Genomic DNA, 19,753 nt, shown 5'->3' with positions numbered 1-19,753 from the left:
ACCAAGGCCTGAGCTCCGCCTTGTGAGACTCCCTAAATTTTGTCCAGTTACCCACTTTGGGGAAACTGACAGCGGGAATGGGACCGGTTGCTACTTCCTGCCTGCTCTGCCCTGTCCTGCCTGGGCACCGCTGCTTACTTTTCTTCAGCCCCTGGCATTTGTGAGCCTTATGGTCCTCGAAAGGCTGGGGGTGTGAGAGTCACCCTCCTCTCCCACCCCACGCACCCCACCCTTTCCAACATCAGGCCTCACATACCTCTGGTTACCTGGCCAGAAGCAGCGTGGCCTAGTGGAAAGAGTCCAGGCTCAGGCTTTGGAGTCAGAGGTCATGGGTTCGAATCCCAGATCGGCCACTTGTCAGCTGTGTGACTGTGGGCAAGTCACTTAACTTCTCTGCGCCTCAGTTACCTCATCTGTAAAATGGGGATTAAAGACTGTGAGCCCCACGTGGGACAACCTGATTCCCGTGTCTACCCCAGCGCTTAGAACAGTGCTCTGCACATAGTAAGCGCTTAACAAATACGAACATTATTATAGAGAAGCAGCGTGGCTCAGTGGAAATAGCATGGGCTTTGGAGTCAGAGGTCATGAGTTCGAATCCCAGCTCTGCCACTTGTCAGCTGTGTGACTGTGGGCAAGTCACTTCACTTCTCTGGGCCTCAGTTACCTCATCTGTAAAATGGGGATTAAGACCGTGAGCCCCACGTGGGACAACCTCATTCCCGTGTCTACCCCAGCGCTTAGAACAGTGCCCTGCACATAGTAAGCGCTTAACAAATACCAACATTATTACTATTATTATTATTAGGACGTGGGTTCTAGTCCCGGCTCCACCGCGAACCTGCTGTGTGACCTTGGGCAAGTCCCTGAACCTCTCTCAGTTCCCTCATCTGCAAAATGGGGATTCAATACCAGTTCTATCTCCTATTTAGACTGTGGGATCTGCTTATCTTGTGTCTACCTCGGTGCTTGGTACTTGGTAAATGTTTAACAGAAACTGCAATTATTATTATGAATTTTCCTATCCCAACCCCTGCCCCACCCCCAGACACACACACACACACAGTCCATTCACTATGAGAGGAAGCTGGGTTTTAGGGTAGGATGATGAGAGTGGTAACCAGAAAGCAACTCTTAATCCCTGACATTTCCATAGCACTTTTCTTTTCTAAAGAAAGCCCTTTCACATCACTGAACTCCTCTGCCCTCATGTCATTCTGATGAGACAGAGAGTGCCAGGGGCTACTACCCCCATTTATAGGTGAGGAAACTGAGGCTCAGGGAAGTGAAGTGACTTGCCTAAAGTCACACAACAGGCCAGTGGCAGAGCTGGGATTAGAGCCTGGGTCGACTGATTTACAGTTCCGTGTTCTCATGACATCCTGGGGGGTTAAAGAGGGAAGGGGTTATCGGCCCCATTTTACAGATGAGGAAACAGAGGCTCAGTGAGCAGCGTGGCTCAGTGGAAAGAGCGTGGGCTTGGGAGTCCGAGGTCCTGGGTTCTAATTCCGGCTCCGCCGCCAATCAGCTGTGTGACCTTGGGCAAGTCACTTAACTTCTCTGTTCCTCAGTTACCTCATCTGTCAAATGGGGATTAAAAAACTGTGAGCCCCACGTGGGACAACCTGATCACCTTGTACCCCCCAGCGCTTAGAACAGTGCTTTGCACATAGTAAGCGCTTACAAAATACCACAATTTAAATTATATAAACTGTATATTTATATCATTGTCTGTCTCCTCCTCTAGACTGTAAACTATCCATAGGCAGCAAACGTCTACTAATTCTGTGGTTTTGTAGTCTCCCAAGCACGTGGTGTAGTGGGTAGAGTATGGGCCTGGGAGTCAGAAGGTCATGAGTTCTAATCCTGGCTTTGCCACTTATCTGCTGGGTGCCCTTGGGCAAGTCACTTCACTTCTCTGTGCCTCAGTCACCTAATCGGTAAAATGGGGATTGAGACTGTGAGCCCCACATGGGTCGGGGACAGTGTCCAACTCAATTCGCTTGTATCCACCCCATTGCTTCGAACAGTTCCCGGCACTGTAAGCACTTAACAAATACCATTATTATTATTATTACAGTGCTCCATACATAGTATCTGTTCAATAAATACCACTGTTTGACCAGTCCAGCGTCACACGACAGTTCAGGACGAGGGTTAGAACTCCCAAATGCCAACCCTGCCCATTTAGTAACAGGCTGTGCTGTCTTCCTCCCATGCAGGGTGCCCTGCTGCGGGCTACACAGGTACCGACCCTGCCCTCAAAGAGCTTACAGCCCAAGACGGACAATGTTAGTCCATCCAACCCTAAAACGCTCCACAGAGACTTGTCTGGATGTTCCAAGGTGAATCGGGGCACCCAAAATCTCAAGGTCAAATGCCATCTCTTAACTGCATGAGCCAGCAAAGTGCAACTCTGAAGCTCAGGTGGGACACTGCCCCCGAAACCAAAACCGCTAGATAGACATCCCAGGCCGGGAATACCGAAGGGGTCCCTCGCCCCTGTGCCAACCAAATAAGGTATGTAGGAGGGAACGGGACGGCGATTGGACAAGCAGAAATCAGAAGCCCCAACGTCCAGGAAAGACATTCAGTCAATCGACTGATTGCATTTATTTAGAGTTTACTATAATAATAATGATTATGGTATTTGTTAAGTGCCCACTGTATGCCAAGCACCCTTCTAAGTGCTGGGGTAGATACAAGGTAATCGGGTTGTCCCACGTGAGGCTCACAGTCTTAATCTCCATTTTACAGATGAAGTAACTGAGGCACAGAGAAGTTAAGTGACTTGCCCAAGGCCACCCAGCAGACAAGTGTCAGAGGCAGAATTAGAACCCACGACCTCTGACTCCCAAGCCCTTGCTCTTTCCACTAAGCCACACTGCAGAGCACTATACTGAGTGCTTAGGAGAGTACAATCCCACAAAATTAGTGGATACGTTCCCTACCCATGATGAGTTTACAGTCTAGATGGATTCAGGGAAATAGCTGATAAATACGAGCCGCCTCGGACATTCTGGGCAGCGGATTGAGACTTGTGGTAGCCGGCTGCCTGTCACTTCTGCTTAGAACTTGGGATGCCTGGCCTGTCTGCACCAAATGAGATGTGGGACAGGTGAGTGTCCCGCTGACCGATCATGGGGCCGGAAGCTGGGTCCTTCGCTACGTGCACGAAACGCATAAGTGAATTCCTCCCGAGTGGGAAGCGTTCGTGGGAGGGAGCCAGTCGCCTCACCACACGCAAGTAACTCGATGAGTATACTCCTCCTGAGAGGGAAGGCTTCAGTTTGAATGGATGCAGGGTGTCGTAGGGCACAGGGCGCCAAACTAAGTGTAGCCCTCCTGAGAGAGCGGTTCAATTCTCCGGGTGGCAAAAACTAAATTAAATGTCCTCCTCCTGAAAAGGAAGTTCAATTTGCCACTTACAATACATTTTGCATGGCTCAGTCTTTCTGACTCTGGTCTCTCCCTCTCATCGGCTAGATCCTCAAACCCATCCCCACACAATGGCTGACACCAGATCAGGCCCCAGGCTCTCTACACAGCCTCCCGGTAGGAGAACCGCTGGACAAGATGTGGGAGTGAGAAGAGGAAGGGGAGACTCCCTGGCAAGTCCCATCTCCTCCAGGAGGCCTTCCCTGATTAAGCCCTCTTTTCCCTGACTCCCTCTCCCTTCTGCGTCATCTGTGCGTTTGGATCCGTGACCTTTGGACATGTGATATTCGCCCCATCTCCAACCCCACAGCACTACACTGTGTTACACTACACTACACAGCACAGCACTACCCCACAGGTGGCAATCTATCTGGCCACTCTGGAGGCAGGGGACAATGTTCTGTATTAATCAGTCAGTGGCATTTAATGGTATTTGTTAAGCACTTACTTGGTACCAGGCACTTTACTAAGCACTAGGGTAGATAGAGGTTACCCAGATTGGACACGGGTTGGCCTCATAGGATTCACGCTCAATCCTCATTTTACAGATGAGGTAACTGAGGTACAAAGGATGTGAAGTGATTTGCCCAAGGTCATACAAGTGGCGGAACCTGGGTTAGAATCCAGGTTCTTCTGACTCCCAGGCCCGTGCTCTATCCACTAGACCACACTGTCTGGGAAGGACCCCCACCCACCAGGTAATTCCATGGTTTAACCTCTCCCAGGGCCTTCCCTCTCCTCTCTTAACGAGCTCTTACTGCGGCGTGTTTGCCCGGCTCCCGAGCTGAAATGGCCCGGCAGAAAATGATGTATTTGACGAGGCAGCATAACTAGGCGTTAATCTTCAGGAGGGAGATATTAAAATGATCCACCTTGGAGGCTCACTCTATGCTTCAAAGACACATAATAGCTGAGGGGATGATGAGATGTAACCATGGAATAAAAAGGAGTTTATCAATAGTATCTGGAGCTCAGTAACTCATAAACCTTTCATTAATTCCCCACCGCTGATGGCTGAAATCCTAGGAAGTAGATTTTAGCTGGGGGGACGTCTCTGTAAATCATTATCTCCAAAAATTAGGCAAATGTATGAATCCTCTCTATGTGCCTTCTCCACAGCCGCGGGAGCTATTGAATATTTTGTCTTCTTCGCTCCCTGCCTTCCGGGGAGCTGTACTCGCTTGCACTTTCAGAGGCGAGGACATTAAAATGAAAGGGAAGGATTTGCAGAAACACTGGGGCGGAGAGGGGACGTCGAATAAGGAGGTAAACAAAACAGCCCTTGCGTTTATTAAGGAACTTAAAGATTTTAGGCCCCAATAAATAGTCTAATTTCTCCCTCTCGCTGCCTGCAGATGGCACCATAAAATGTCTCGGGGAAATGGAAGGGCCAGCTGTCCCTGGAAAAAGAGAAATGGGAGCGCAACCGGGCCCGGCCCAGCAGGGAGGGAGTTCGTGGACTGGGAAGGCAGGGAAGGAGGTGGGCGGAGGGAAGAAAGGAGGAAAGGAAGAAGGGAAGGAGCTGAGGGAAGCAGTGTGGCCCAGTGAGAAGCAGCCCGGCCTAATGAGAAGCAGTTTGGTGTGGTGGGTAGAGCACGGGGCTGGGAGTCAGAAGGACCTGGCTCTGCCCCTAGTCTGCTGCGTAACCTTGGGCAAGTCTCTTCACTTCTCTGTGCCTCAGTTCCCTCATCTGTAAGACTGTGAGCCCCATGTGGGGTAATAATAATAATAATAATAATGTTGGTATTTGTTAAGCGCTTACCATGTGCAGAGCACCGTTCTAAGCGCTGGGGTAGACACAGGGGAATCAGGTTGTCCCACGTGGGGCTCACAGTCTTCATCCCCATTTTACAGATGAGGGAACTGAGGCACAGAGAAGTGAAGTGACTTGCCCACAGTCACACAGCTGACAAGTTGACTCTGTCCAACCTAATTAGGTTGGATCTACCCCAGGGCTTAGTACAGTGCCTGGCCCATAGTAAGTGCTTCACAAATATCATAAAAAAAATCCTGCTAAGATCTGACTCCTCCTCTCCCAGCATTCTCTCCTAGTGACTGCAATCTCTCCAGGATCCCTTAGCTCTTACACACATCTCTGCAGATTATCTTGTTGCTTTCCCTTACCAGCCTTTACCACCTCTGGACTTGGGGGTTGACCGTTCTGGCAACCATACCCCAGAGATTGGAGGAAGCAATGGCCTGGAGGAATGAGCCTGGAGCTTGGAATAAGGGAACCTGGGTTCTGACTCCACCACATGCCTGCTGTGTGACCTTGGGCAAGTCACTTATCTTTTCTGGGCCTCAGTTTCCTCAATTCTAAAACAGGGATGAAATGACAGTACTCCCTCCCCACTTAGACTTTGAATCCTGTGTCGGGCAGGGATTGTGTCTCACCTGATTGGACTGTATCTACCCCAGTGCATAATACAGTGCTTGGCACGTAGTTAGCGCTCAACAAATGCAATTATTATCGCTAGCATTACTATTACGCTATTACTATTATTACTATTATGAGAAGCGGCGTGGCTCAGTGGAAAGAGCATGGGCTTTGGAGTCAGAGGTCGTGGGTTCGAATCCCAGCTCTGCCACTTGTCGGCTGTGTGACCGTGGGCAAGTCACTTAACTTCTCTGTGCCTCAGTTCCCTCATCTGTAAAATGGGGATTAAGACTGTGAGCCCCACGTGGGACAACCTGATTCCCCTATGTCTACCCCAGCGCTTAGAACAGTGCTCGGCACATAGTAAGCGCTTAACAAATACCAACATTATTATTATTATTACAACCTGATTCCCCTGTGTCTACCCCAGCGCTTAGAGCAGTGCTCTGCACATAGTAAGCACTTAACAAACACCATCATTATTATTATTATTTTTAATGGTACTTGTAAAGCGCTTACTAAAGAGCCCGGTCCTCCGTGGCCCTGCGGCAGCCTGTTTCCCGCAGCTGCCAACTGCTGCCCTCTTCCTTGGCAGCCTTGCTGCTCCCTTCCCGAGGGTCAGATGGGAATGTTGCAGCCACATGCCTGGTTCCCAGACCCCTGTGTTTAGCTGTGAAGTTTTGGTCATTTTTCTAGAGTCCATCGTACTTGTGTTTTACTAAACTAAATGAATTTACTATACCCCTTCTGCTCCTTTATTATTCCTATATATATATATATCTCAGGCTTCATGCTGGTTGAGAATGCAGCTTTTTGATTTTTCTAAACCTTGAATGTTGCCCAGGTGACTGAAGCAGCTGATTCCTTAACTCCTCTTTCTCCATAAACCTTTCATCTTACCAACTGTGGCTTTGCCATTTGAAGGGGCTTTCTGGACCTGAGGAGCCTGTGTAAGGTTCTGGCCTTTGTGTCAATCAGTGACATTTACTGAACACTTAGTCTGTGCAAAGCATTTTACTCAGGGCTTGGAAAAGTACAATCCCATGGAGCTGGAAGGCATGATTTCTGCCCAGAAAGAGCTTACAGTCTAGAGGAGGAGTTTAGAGTCTAAATACAATCGATTGATCAAACAAGTTTGGACCAGAATAAGCCCCCGTGGTAGATCTGGAGTCTCCTCAGCAGTACGGTATTCCATTTTTCACCTGCCACTCTTTTTTTTAGTTGGTATTTGTTAAACATTTACTATATTCAGACATTGCACTAAGCCCTGAGCGAGATACAAGATGGCTGGGCTCGACACAGTCCCTGTCCCACATAGAGCTCATGGTCTTAATCTCTATTTTACAGATGATCTCTATAACTGAGGCACAGACAAGATAAATGACTTGCCCATGGCCCCACAGCAGACGCAGAAGCCTTTGCTTGCTTGGTGACCTTGGGCAAGTCAGTTTTCCTATACCTCAGTTTTCTCATCTGAAAAATGGGGATTCATTCATTAGTATTTATTGAGCCCTTACTATGTGCAGAGCACTGGACTAAGCGCTTGGAATGGACAATTCGGCAACAGATAGAGACCATCCCTGTCCAATGAAGGGCTCATGGCCGTTCCCTCTCCCCTTTAGACTGGGAGCTCTACTTGCTTTATCTTGTATCTACCCCACTGTTTAGCACAGAGTAAGCACTTGAAAATACCACAATTATCATCATCATCATTATTATTATTATTACCTGGGAGGGAGCCTGAAAGAAGTCGCTCCCCAGTCCTGGGTCGGGATTGAGATTTTCCACTAGAGGGTGCCGACAACATGGGAATATAACATTTTCCGCCCTGAGATTCTGGGGTGAACCCTCACCCCCCACCCCGAGAGAATATAGCCGTGTAACAACATTCAGCTGCACGTTGCGGGGGGCAGGGGAGGAAAAAGCGGGCCATGTTGGAGGTGTGTGGGAGGCCGGGAGAAGGGGGGGACTATGACTAATTGCATGTGGTTGCTTTCGGAGGGCTTCTGGTCCTAGCAGGCAACAATAAATGCAGTATTTGGTAAGCCCTTACTGTGTGCCAAGCACTGGCCTAAACACTAGGCTAGTTTTTTTTATTGCATTTGTATGCCAGGCACAATACTAAGGGCCCGGGGAGATACAAGCTAAACAGGTTGGACACAGTCCATGTCCCACATGGAGATCACAGTTTCTTAATTCCCATTTTACAGATGGGGTAACTAAGGCTGAGAGAATAATAATGTTGGTATTTGTTAAGCGCTTACTAGGTGCAGAGCATTGTTCTAAGCGCTGGGATAGATACAGGGTAATCGGTTTGTCCCATGTGAGGCTCACAGTTAATCCCCATTTTACAGATGAGGTAACTGGGCACAGAGAGGTGAAGGGACTTGCCCAAGGTCACACAAGCGGAAGAGTCAGAATTAGAACCCAGGTCCTTCCCACTCCCGGGCCCGTGTTTCATCCACTGAGCCATTCTGCTTCTCAGGCTGGTGCTTTGATGTACCATAAAAATATCAGTCATAGTCCCTGTCCCACATGGGGCTCACAGTCAAAGGGATGATAATAGTAATAATGAAGCAGTGTGGACTGGTGGAAAAGACTCGGGCCTGGGAGCCAGGAGACCCGGGTTCTAATCTTGGTTCTGCCACTTGCCTGCCATGTGACCTTGGGCACATCACTCAATTTTTCTGGGCCTGTTACCTCATCTGTAAAATGGGGATTATTATTATTAATGATAATAATTAGAGAAGCAGCGTGGCTCAGTGGAAAGAGCCCGGGCTTCGGAGTCAGAGGTCATGGGTTCGACTCCCGGCTCTGCCACTTGTCAGCTGCGTGACTGTGGGCAAGTCACTTAACTTCTCTGTGCCTCAGTTACCTCATCTGTGAAATGGGGATTAACTGTGAGCCTCACGTGGGACAACTTGATTACCCTGTATCTCCCCCAGTGCTTAGAACAGTATTCTGCACATAGTAAGCGCTTAACAAATACCAGCATCATTATTATTATTATTATTTGTTAAGTGCTTACTATGTGCCAAGCACTGCTCTAAATGTTAGAAGAATGTGAGCCCCATGTGGGACAGGGACTGCGTCCTACCTGCTTAACTTGTATCTACCCCAGTGCTTAGAATAGTGCTGGGCACATAGTAAGCACTTAACAAGTACCATAATTATTATTATTATTCTCAAGGCCTCCATTTCCTCATCTGTAAAATGGGAATTCAATACCTGGGCTTGCAGTCTTTATCTCCATCTTCAGGCTTGGGATGGACTTGCCTCTTCCTGAAGGTTGGGGCCTGATACGGTCTTGCTATCCCTGGGCCCAGGAATGCAGAAGGGATCAAAGGAGGAAGAGGCATGGACCCTTTTTTTCCTCTCTCCTCAATCCCCAACCTCTTCCTGGTAGCAGGAAGGACAGGTGATAATAATAAAAAGCAATCACTGTTAATTATTTGCCACGTGCTCTAGTGAGCACCGGCACAGATACAAGATAAGCAGGTCAGACACACTCCTTGTCTCACCCTGGGCTCACAGTCTAAGCGGGGAGGGAGAACATGTATTGAATCCCCATTTCACAGGGGAGAAAACTGAGGCACAGAGAAGGTAAACAGCTTGCTCAATGGTCACTCAGCAGACAAGAGCATTAGAATTCAGGACTTCTGACTCGCAGGTATGTGTTCTTTCTTCTAAATCCCACTGCTTCCCAGTGAGGCAAGCAGCAAGTGATACTGGGGTAGGATTGAAGAGGGACTAGCCATTTTCTTCTCTTCCTTCATGAGAAGCAGCCTGACCTAGAGGATAGAGCACAGGCCTGGGAGCCAGAAGGACATGGATTCTAATTCCGGCTCTTCCACTTGTCTGCTGTGTGACCTTGGGCAAGTCACTTCCCTTCTCCAGGCCTCAGTTACCTCATCTTTAAAATGGGGATTAAGACTGTGAGCCCCATGTGGGAAAGGGATTGTGTCCAACCCGATTTTCTTGTATCCCCCCAGTGCTTAGTACAGTCCCTGGCACACAGCAAGGGCTTACCAAATACCATACTACGGCCTTCTCCCGTCTATTTTTGGTGGTGAGGTGAGGGACTGTCACAGGGCCAGTGGTGGGCACAGGGAGACTCTGCCCACCTGCTAATAGCCCAGCCTAATGACTAGCTCTGTTAGCGTATCCCTGACACGTAGCATTGCTAATTATAATGATTAATGGGTTTAATTTACTTAGGAAGAATAATGTGCAATCGTTCCTCTGTCAAGGCTTGAAACTGCAATTCTTGTCTGCCCTGTCCTGGGGCCTTCTGCCTCCCTAAACTTAGAGTCCCTCCTCTTTGGGTCCTGGGAGGGGAGGTCTCAGGCACCCACTCCGGGCTGGCTCAGTCACCCGTGTACTGGGTGGCATCCGCTGCTCCGGTTCTCTTGTCCAGGAGCAGGTACCCACTGTCTGGAAGTCAGTCGATTGTACTGAGCGCTTACTGTGGGCAGAGCGCCGTACTGAGCGCTCGGGAGAGTACAATATAACAACGAACAGACACATTCCCCACCCATAGTGAGTTTACAGTCTAGGGGGGGAGGCAGGCATTAATATAAATAAATAAATGACAGATATGTGCATAAGTGCTGTGGACCTGAGTGGGGTGATGAATAAAGGGAGTGAGTTAGGTGATGCACAGGGTAATGGGAGAAGAGGAAAATAGGGGTTTAGTCTGGGAACGCCTCTTGGAGGAAATGTGCCTTCAATAAGGCTTTGAAGTGGGGGGAGATGCAGAGGAGAGTGGACACTGTACTAAGTGCTTGGGTGAGTACACTAGAACAATAAACAGACATATTCCCTGTCCACACCAAGTTTACAGTCTACAGCCATGCCACTGCTTCCTCTTTCCCTTTTTGATGGTATTGGTTAAGCACTTACTATGTGCCAGACAATGTACTAAGCGCTGGGGTGTACAAGCGAATCGGGTTGGACACGGTCCTTGTCCCACATGAGCCTCGCAGTCTTATTCCCCATTTTACAGATGAGGTAACAGAGAAATTAAGTGATTGGCCAAGGTCACAGACCAGACAAGTGGCAGAGTGGGATTAGAATCCAGGTCCTTCTGACTCCCAGGCTTGTGCTCTATCCACTGAACTGCAGGGCTTCTCTAGGGCAGCAGAGCAGGGATCAAGCAGAGTTTGAAGCTCAGGTGTTTGCCTCTGAGCCACTGTGTGATTCAATCAATTAAGCAATCAGTGACATTTATCGAGCTCTACTATGTGCACAGCACTGTACTAAGTGCTTGGGAAAGTACGACAGAATTAGCAGACATAATCCCTGACCATAAGAAGCTCACAGTGTCCCTCAAAGCACTGGTCCTCCTCAGTTTCCCGAGTATCTATAGCATTTTTTATAGCTTGCATTTATCATATCCTGCCCTGACTTCTGCATCAACCTCCTCTCTGATCTCCCTGCATCCTGTCTCTCTTCTCTTTCCAGTTCATACTTCACTCTGCTACCTGGATCATTTTTCTGAAAAAATGTTCAGTCCACATCTCCCTACTCCTCAAAAATCTCCAAAGGTTGCCCATCCACCTCCCCTTCAAACAGAAAATCCTTATCGTCGGCTTTAAGGCACTCAATCGGCTCTTTCCCTCCTGCCTATCTCGTTACTCTCCTACTACAACCCAGCCTCAGTTCACTTCCAACCTACTCACTGTACCTCGATCTCGTCTATCTCGCCATCAACCCCTTGCCCATATCTTCCCTAGAGCCTGTAACTCCCTCCCCCTTCATACACGGCAACCACCACTCTCCCCACCTTCGAAGCCCAACTAAAATCACACCTCCTCCAAGAGGCCTTCCCTAATTAAGCCCTCACTTCCCTGTCTAGCCCCTCTCTGATGCGTCACCTGTCTACTCGGGGCCGTTCCCCTTAAGCACTTGGATTTTCATCTCTCCCCCAACCCCACATCACTTATGTCCGTACCCGTCTATAATTTATTTTAATGTCGGTCCCCCCTCATAATCTGTAAGCTCCTTGTAGGGAGGGATCTTGTCTGCCAACTCTATTGTATTGTACCCTCCCAAATGCTTAGTACAGTGCTCTACACACAGTAGATGCTCATAAATACCATTGAATGATTACTCCTTCCTCCAAAGATCATAAAAAATGTAAACACTTCATTTTCCTTCCCTGGTTCTTTAGGAAGTTGGACACTTAAGTGTGGTCATTCCCATTTTATAGATGGAAAAATCAAGAACGAGAGAGTAAATGTTCAAGGTCACCCAGGAATCCAAGGTAGGATTCCTAGTGTCTTCTACTAGACCAGGGATGGTCTCCTGGCAACCCAGGGAGGTGATGAACATCTGACCCACTTTTTGGAGCTTTTATATTGAGTCCTGGAGCTCAGGGATTGTGTGTCTTGCTATTGTTGCACCCTCCCAAATTCTTTGTTCAGTGCCAAGTACTTGGTAATATTAGCGATAAAGGCAACAATTATGATAATTCTAATAATAACTGTGGTATTGGTTAAGCACTTACTCTAAGCCAAGCACTGTACTAAATTTTGGGATAGATGCAAGATAATCAGGTCTCACACGGGGCGCACAGTTTAAGTAAGAATGATGGCATTTATTAAATGCCGAGTGCTGGGGTAGATTAAAGAAAAGCAGCACTGCCTAGTGGAAAAAGCAAGGGCCTGTAAGTCAGAGGACCTGGGTTCTAATTCTGATTCTGCCACTTGCTTGCTGTGTGACCTTAGGCAAGTCTCTTAACTTCTCTATACTTCAGTTTCTTCAAATGTAAAATGGGGATTCGATACCTGCTCTTCCTCCTACTTAGACTGCGAGCCCCGCGTGGGACAGGGACTGAATCCAACCTGATGAACTTGTATCTACCCCAGCATTTAGAACAGTGCCTGATATATAGCAAACACTTAACAAATACCATAAAAAAAGATAATCAGATCAGACATAGTCTCTCTTCTACCTGAGATTTTCAGGCTAAGGACGATGAGCAGTGCTCTTATCCCCATTTAACGAATAAAGACACTGAGGCGCAGAGCGGCTAAATGACTTGCCCAAGGTCACACAACAGACAAATGGCGGAGCCAGAAACTGGAAGATTTTCATAAATGCCGCTGATCGATTGATTGATCAGGGCTGCTGCCGGCCTTCTGCTGCTAAGGAGGACAGGTGACGAGGGAAGGGGTGGCGGCGGAAATCGAAGGAAGCATCCATGATCCCAGCAGGATAATTTCATCCCCCCCTCACCCCGCCCCGGCCCCTCCAGCCACACCCAGCACCCTCGTTCCAAGCCCGGAGCCCGAGCCCCTCACGGGGCCTCCATCTCCATCCATCCAGAAATGGCTGCAACTTGGAAAGTCAGAGAAAAGGGGTTGGTAATTGAATCCCGCCTTCGGGGGAAGCCGGCTCAGAGCCTGATCGGTATGCAGGCCCAGTGCGGAGTGCTTAAGAAAAACTTATTAATTTGCCTTCCACAAAGAGTAAGACTACGACAGTAATCACGGTATCAAGTCATAATAATAATAAAAAAAAAAAGCCCTCCATTGAAAATAGTAGTTAGGACTCCAGAGGGTTCAGCAGAAAAAGATCATATTAAGATAAAGTGGATTATGATACAGCAGACATTAAAGGTTGACGTTGTCTAGTAAATCAGCTCAGCACGTCCCCGAGGCACACTGTCACCCGGGAAGGGACAGAAGACACTATTTTTGACCTGGAATTGCCAGGGACTTCTGGTCTTTTCCTCCTTCCTGCCAGGGAAGAGGGTTGGGTCAGGTCGCAGAGAAGCAGGCCCTAGGGGCCAGTTTCCATTCCACTCTTTATCTCCACATCTCTTGTCGAGAAGCAGCGTGGCTCAGTGGAAAGAGCCCAGGCTTGGGAGTTAGAGGTCATGGGTTCGAATCCCAGCTCTGCCACTTGCCAGCTGGGTGACTGTGGACAGGTCACTTAACTTCTCTGTGCCTCACTTACCTCATCTGTAAAATGGGGTTTAACTGTGAGCCTCACGTGGGACGACCTGATTACCCTGTGTCTACCCCAGCGGTTAGAACAGTGCTCTGCACATAGTAAGCGCTTAACAAATACCAACATGATTATTATTATTATTGTCCGGGCTAACGTCTGTTCAGTGCTCTCAGAATAGGAGCAGAGAACTGTGACTTCTCCCATCCTGGCCTTCTCCCTATCAGGCCCTGGGTTTACCTTCATCCCACTCTAGCCCTCCCATTAGCCCCTGGAATTTTCTCCACCCCACCCTAGCCCTCTCATCAGGCCCTGGAATAATATTCCTCCCACCCTAATCCTCTCATCAGGGCCCACCTAGGCGTGTCTATTTAACTCTTGCTGGGCTCCAAATGGAAGAGACTCTCCAGGGAACCCCCTGAACGTTCCGTCTAGAGCCAGGGGCTGGAAGCCCCCCTGGCAGAAGCCGCCGCCGCAGACTATCTGAGCCTGAAAAGGGAGAGGAAGGCACTTTCAGGGCATCTGGAATCTGCAGAGATTAATGGGAAACTGGCGAAGTAACTAAAGTGAACCGTTTGCTTGGCTAATGTGCATATTTAAGAAAGAACTGGAGGATGTGAAAACGTTCAAAACCTTTAAAATCAAATCAATCAAGAGTCTTGAGCTTTTACTCTGTGCAGAGCACTGCGCTAAGCATTTGGGAGAATGCAGTAAAGTTGGTAGACAGGATCCCTGCCCTCAAGAAGCTTACACTCTAAACCCTTCAGAGATCTTTATACTGACATATTAATTTATTAAACTGTGCCCATCCTCAGCACTTGAATATAATAATAAGTATTTGTAAAGAGCTTACTATGTGCCAGGTACTGTACTAAGCACTGGGAAGGATACAAGCAAATCATGCTGGACACAGTCCTTGTCCCACGTGGAGCTCACAGTCTCAATCCCCATATTGCCGATGAGGTAACTGAGGCCAGAGAAGTGAAGTGACTTGCCCAGCTTGGACAAGCCATGTACTAAACTTTTTCCTCCTCTTTCTATTCCTCCTCCTCCTCTTTTTCCTCCTCCTCCTCCCTCCTCATCTTTCAGAGTTTAGGTTTAGTTCCTGTCCTCTAGTGAAGCAGCATAGGTTAGTGGAAAGACCACAGACCTGGGTTCTAACCCTACCTCTGCCACTTGCTTCCTGAGTGACCTTGGGCAAGTCACTTCACTTTTCTATGCCTCAGTTTTCTCATCTATAGAAGTGGGAATTCAATACCTTTTTTTAATGTGACAAGTGGCGGAGTCGGGATTAGAACGAATGACCTTCTGACTCCCAGGCCCGTACTCTACCCGTTGCACCATGCTGCTTCCCTGTATGTATGTACATATATATTACAGGTGCTTGTATATGCATATTATATGTATGTATATATTAGACTATCCCAAGGAGTCAGAGGTCGTGGGTTCTAATCCCAGCTCCGCCACCTGTCAGCTGTGTGATTTTGGGCAAGTCGCAACTTCTCGGCGCCTCAGTTACCTCCTCTGTAAAATGGGGATTGAGGCTGTGAGCCTCACGTGGGACAACCTGATTACCCTCTATCTACCCCAGTGCTTAGAACAGTGCTCGGTACATAGTAAGCGCTTAACAAATACCAACATTATTATTCTTTTTCCACCGCTTGTGAATATTTCTCTGTCTCTGCTTTTAGAATGTCAGCTCCTTGTAGTTAGGGAATGTGTCAGGCTTCTGTTCTGCTTCCCGAGCATTTAGTACGACGGCTTGTCCTCAGGAGATGCTCAGTAAATGCTACTATTACTATTATTGGGGAAGCAGCGTGGCTCAGTGGAAAGAGCCTGGTCTTTGGAGTCAGAGGTCATGAGTTCGACTCCCGGCTCTGCCACCTGTCAGCTTTGTGACTGTGGGCAAGTCACTTAACTTCTCGTTGCCTCAGTTATCCCATATGTAAAATGGGGATTAACTGTGAGCCTCACGTGGGACGACCTGATTACCCTGCGTTCAGAACAGTGCTCTGCACATAGTAAGCGCTTAACAAATACCAACTTTATTTTATTTTTTTGTTTACTAATCTACCACTACGACCATTCATTCATTCAATCGTTATTTATGGAGCGCTTGCTATGTGAAGAGCACTGTACTAAGCGCTTGGAATGTACAATCCGACAACAGATATCATCCCTGCCCAATAACGGGCTCACAGTCTAAACGGGGGCTACTCCACTATTGCCACTATTATGCCTTTCCTGCTCTTACTGTCCCTTCTGCTAACTCCGGCCTCTACAAGGAGAAAGGCGTGAGGTGGAACCCAGGGACCCTCACTCCCAGCCCCACCTGATGCCGGGTGCTGTCGGTCTGAGACGAGGAGAAAAGGCTAGAGCAGAAAAGCTGGTCGCCTCCCGTCCCACCCTGTGACCGACCGGGACCCGCCTGGGCCTGGGCTTCCCCTGCCCTCCCACCTGGGGCAGAGACACTGTGAACAAACCCAGCCATCTCACTTTGCTCCGTTCCAGCTGCCCAGGAGAGAGGTTTAGCTAGAAGCCAGAGTCTAGACCTGGGAGTCAGGAATACCCGAGTCCCAACACCTCATTTTCCTCCTTCGACCTCAGTTTCCCCCCCGGAAAACGAGCAGCACCAGTGACTTGGGAAGCTTTGAGTTAACTCATGCAAAATGAGTAAAGATGAAAAGCCTTTCTAAGTGCCGAGCCTGGTTATTAATAACGTCTCTGGGCTCCGAACGGCTCTTTAATTTCTCCTGCTTAAACCACTCTGGAATCCATAACAGTTGCCCCTTAGCCTGTGGTTATTTCTTTCCTTTAATGGTCTTTTATGGAGGGACCTTATTGAAAGCTTTTCCCCAGCCCAAGTAAATCATGTCCTTTGGGTCGCTGTTGTCTGCAATTTTATTAACTTCTTACGAGAACTCGGCCGGGCCAGAGGGGGCCTGGGATTTCCCGGCCGCTCTGACCGGGGTGGGATTCTCCGGGGCCTCGTTCTTGGCCCAGCCTGAGTCGGGTTTGGCGTCGGTGATGTCGGAGCTGGGAGCTGCTTCTGCCGGTGGGTCTCCGAGATCCCTTCTTCCAGCAGAAGAGTCTGCTTGAGTCCCGTGCCCTTCATCTTGAGGGGTCTGAGCCCCGGCACTGCCCGGCTCTACCTCTCTCCTCCCTCCCTGATGAGGCCTCTTCCAGCCTCTCATAGGTTATTTCAAAGGGTTCCTCTCCTCCTCCTCCTCCTCGTCTTCCTCCTCTTTTTCCTCCTTCTCCTATCCCTCATCCTCTTTTTCCTCCTCCTCCTTCCTATTCCTCCTTCTCCTCCTATTCCTTCTCCTCCTCCTCCCTCCTCTTCTTTCAGAGTTTAGGTTTAGTTCCTATCCTCTAGTGAAGCAGCATAGGCTAGTGGAAAGAGCACAGATCTGGGTTCTAACCCCACCTCTGCCACTTGCCTCCTGAGTGACCTTGGGCAAGTCACTTAACTTCTCTATGCCTCAGTTTTCTCATCTATAGAATTGGGAATTCAATATCTTTTAAAAATCATATTTATTAAGCACTTACTATGTGCCAGGCACTGTTCTAAGCACTGAGGAAGAGACAAGGTCATCAGGTTGGGCAATATTATTATTATTGTAGTATTGGTTAAGCACTTACTATGTAAGTGCCAGACACCAAACTAAGTGTTGGGGGACACAGCCTATGTCCCACAACAGCCTCACAGTCTTAATACCCATTTTACAAATGAGGTAACTGAGGCACAGAGAAGTTAATCGACTTGTCTAAGGTCACACAGCAGACAAGTGGCCGATCCAAGATATAACCCAAGTCCTTCTGACTCTTAGGCCCGTGCTCCTTCCACTAGGCAGAGACTGCATCAAATCTGCTTATGGTGTAATAATAATAATAATGTTGGTATTTGTTAAGCGCTTACTATGTGCTGAGCACTGTTCTAAGCGCTGGGGTAGACACAGGGTAATCAGGTTGTCCCACGCGAGGCTCACAGTCTTAATCCCCATTTTACAGATGAGGTGTATCTACCCCAATGCTTAGTACGATGCTTATCATATAGAAAGTGCTTAACAAATACCACAATTATTCTCACTACGCTAGAAGAAAGACAGAACAGACTAATGATGGAAACATGTGCATAGATCACACAGAATAATCAGTCAATAGTATTTACTGAGCGCTTACTGTGTGCAGAACACTGTACTAAGCACTTGGGAGAGTACAATATAACAATATAACAGACACATTCCCTGCCTAAAATGAGCTTACAGTCTAGGAGAAGAGACAACCATTAATATAAAAAAAAGAAAATTACAGATTATGTACATAAGTGCTGTGGGGCTGGTGGGGGACTGAATAAAGGGAGCAACTCAGGGAGACCCAGAAGGGAGTGGGAGAAGAGGAAAGGATGGTTTAATCAGGGAAGGACTCTTCATTCAGTCAATCACATTTATTGAGCGCTCACTGTGTGGAAAGCACTGTCCTAAGTGCTCGGGAGAATACAGTATAACATCAGACTCGTTCCCTGCCCACAACAAACTCACGCTCTGGGGGGAAACAGACATTAATATAAATAAGTAGATAAACACACACAAGCTGCTTAGTGTGACTAGTGTGTTCATGTTGGCATGAGCCCACCTAACCCTTCCTGCAGAAAATAACCAGGAGCCCTGAGTTAAGACATATATAGAATTCAGCCATAGAAGTGATGGGGGCTGCCATGGCAACAGTGGGGGGGTGGAGCTCAGTGTGGGACAACCAGCATCACTGACGCCACCCCCACGGTCACTACCCCCAAAGTGGCCGGTCCCACACTTCTGTCCACTGGGGCCGGAAGCCTGTGTGAGGTGGGCACAGTAGGTGTGGCCGGGGAAAGGGGCGACAGGTAGATGGAGTGGGGCGACACTCACCGGGACGGGCAGCATTGGCTGCCTTTTCTGAAGACAAGCGTCTACTGCTGCCGGTGCTGGTCGCCCGCCGACTAAAAACAGGATAATAACGACGGTATTTGCTAAGCTCCCCTCTCGGGATCGCACCTCGAGAGTTTCCAGTACTCCAAGAGTCTCGGCTATGGGAGGGAGAGTCAAGCAGAGGTATACTCATCCCATTCCTAGCTTGGGCAGTGGCTAGAGAGTGGAAGGCAATCCGCTACAAGTCAAAATTCAACCGTGCTGGGCGGCAGCGGTACGGGAGAGTGTCAGAGGCGGAGACTCAAGTTTACCGCGTGGAAGAAGGCATTGGTAAACCACTTCCATATTTCTACCTAGAAAACTCTGTGGATCCGCTACCAGAACGATTGCAGATGGAGGTGGGGCGTTCTGGGAGAGATGTGCCCATGGCATCGCTATGGGTCGGACACGACTAGAAAGCATAAGACCCTAAGGCAATTTGCTGAGCACTTACTTTGTGCCACACCCTGTACTAAGCACTAGGACGGATGCAAGCAAATGGGGTTGAACACGGTCCCTGTCCCACATAAGGCTCACAGTTCTCATCCCCACTTTACAGATGAGGTGACTGAGGCCCAGAGAAGTGAAGTGATTTGCCCAAGGTCACACAGCAGACAAGTGGCAGAGCTGGGATTAGAACCCAGGTCCATCTGACTCCCAGGCCCGTGTTCTATCTGCTAGGCCACGCTGCTTCTCTGACATCAGAAGCAACCAGGCTGTGTGATTGGCAAGTGTGTTTGCGTGTGTGTGAAAGTATGGGTTTGATAATTGTATGTCCAGCAATCCTGCCTGGATATCTTTCTTTCCCCCTCGTCTCTGCCCCTCTCTCTCTGCGTTTCTCTTCCTGCCTGTGTATAATAATGGTATTTATTAAGTGCTTACTGTGGGTCAAGCACTGGGATAGGGAATCAGATCAGACACAGTTCTTCTCCCACATGGGGTTCACAATCTAACGGGTAAGGAGAACAGGGCTCATACCCCCATTTTAGAGATGAAAAAACTGAGGAACAGAGAGGATAACTGACTCCCCCAAGGTCAC

The 19,753-nt window shown here is 48.5% G+C and overlaps 1 non-coding gene across 1 annotated transcript; it reads left to right on the top strand.

The window, feature by feature from the left end:
• Positions 1-18,783: 18,783 nt before the first annotated feature.
• LOC114812629 lies at positions 18,784-18,921 on the top strand. The gene has a single exon (XR_003760280.1). It is a non-coding gene; the product is annotated as a small nucleolar RNA SNORA7 (small nucleolar RNA).
• The last annotated feature ends 832 nt before the right edge of the window (positions 18,922-19,753 follow it).

The sequence above is a fragment of the Ornithorhynchus anatinus genome, chromosome 5, assembly GCF_004115215.2.
Source record: "Ornithorhynchus anatinus isolate Pmale09 chromosome 5, mOrnAna1.pri.v4, whole genome shotgun sequence".
NCBI lineage: Eukaryota > Metazoa > Chordata > Mammalia > Monotremata > Ornithorhynchidae > Ornithorhynchus > Ornithorhynchus anatinus.
Note: the sequence above shows the minus strand (reverse complement) of the source record. Positions and strands in the feature narration are given on the sequence as shown.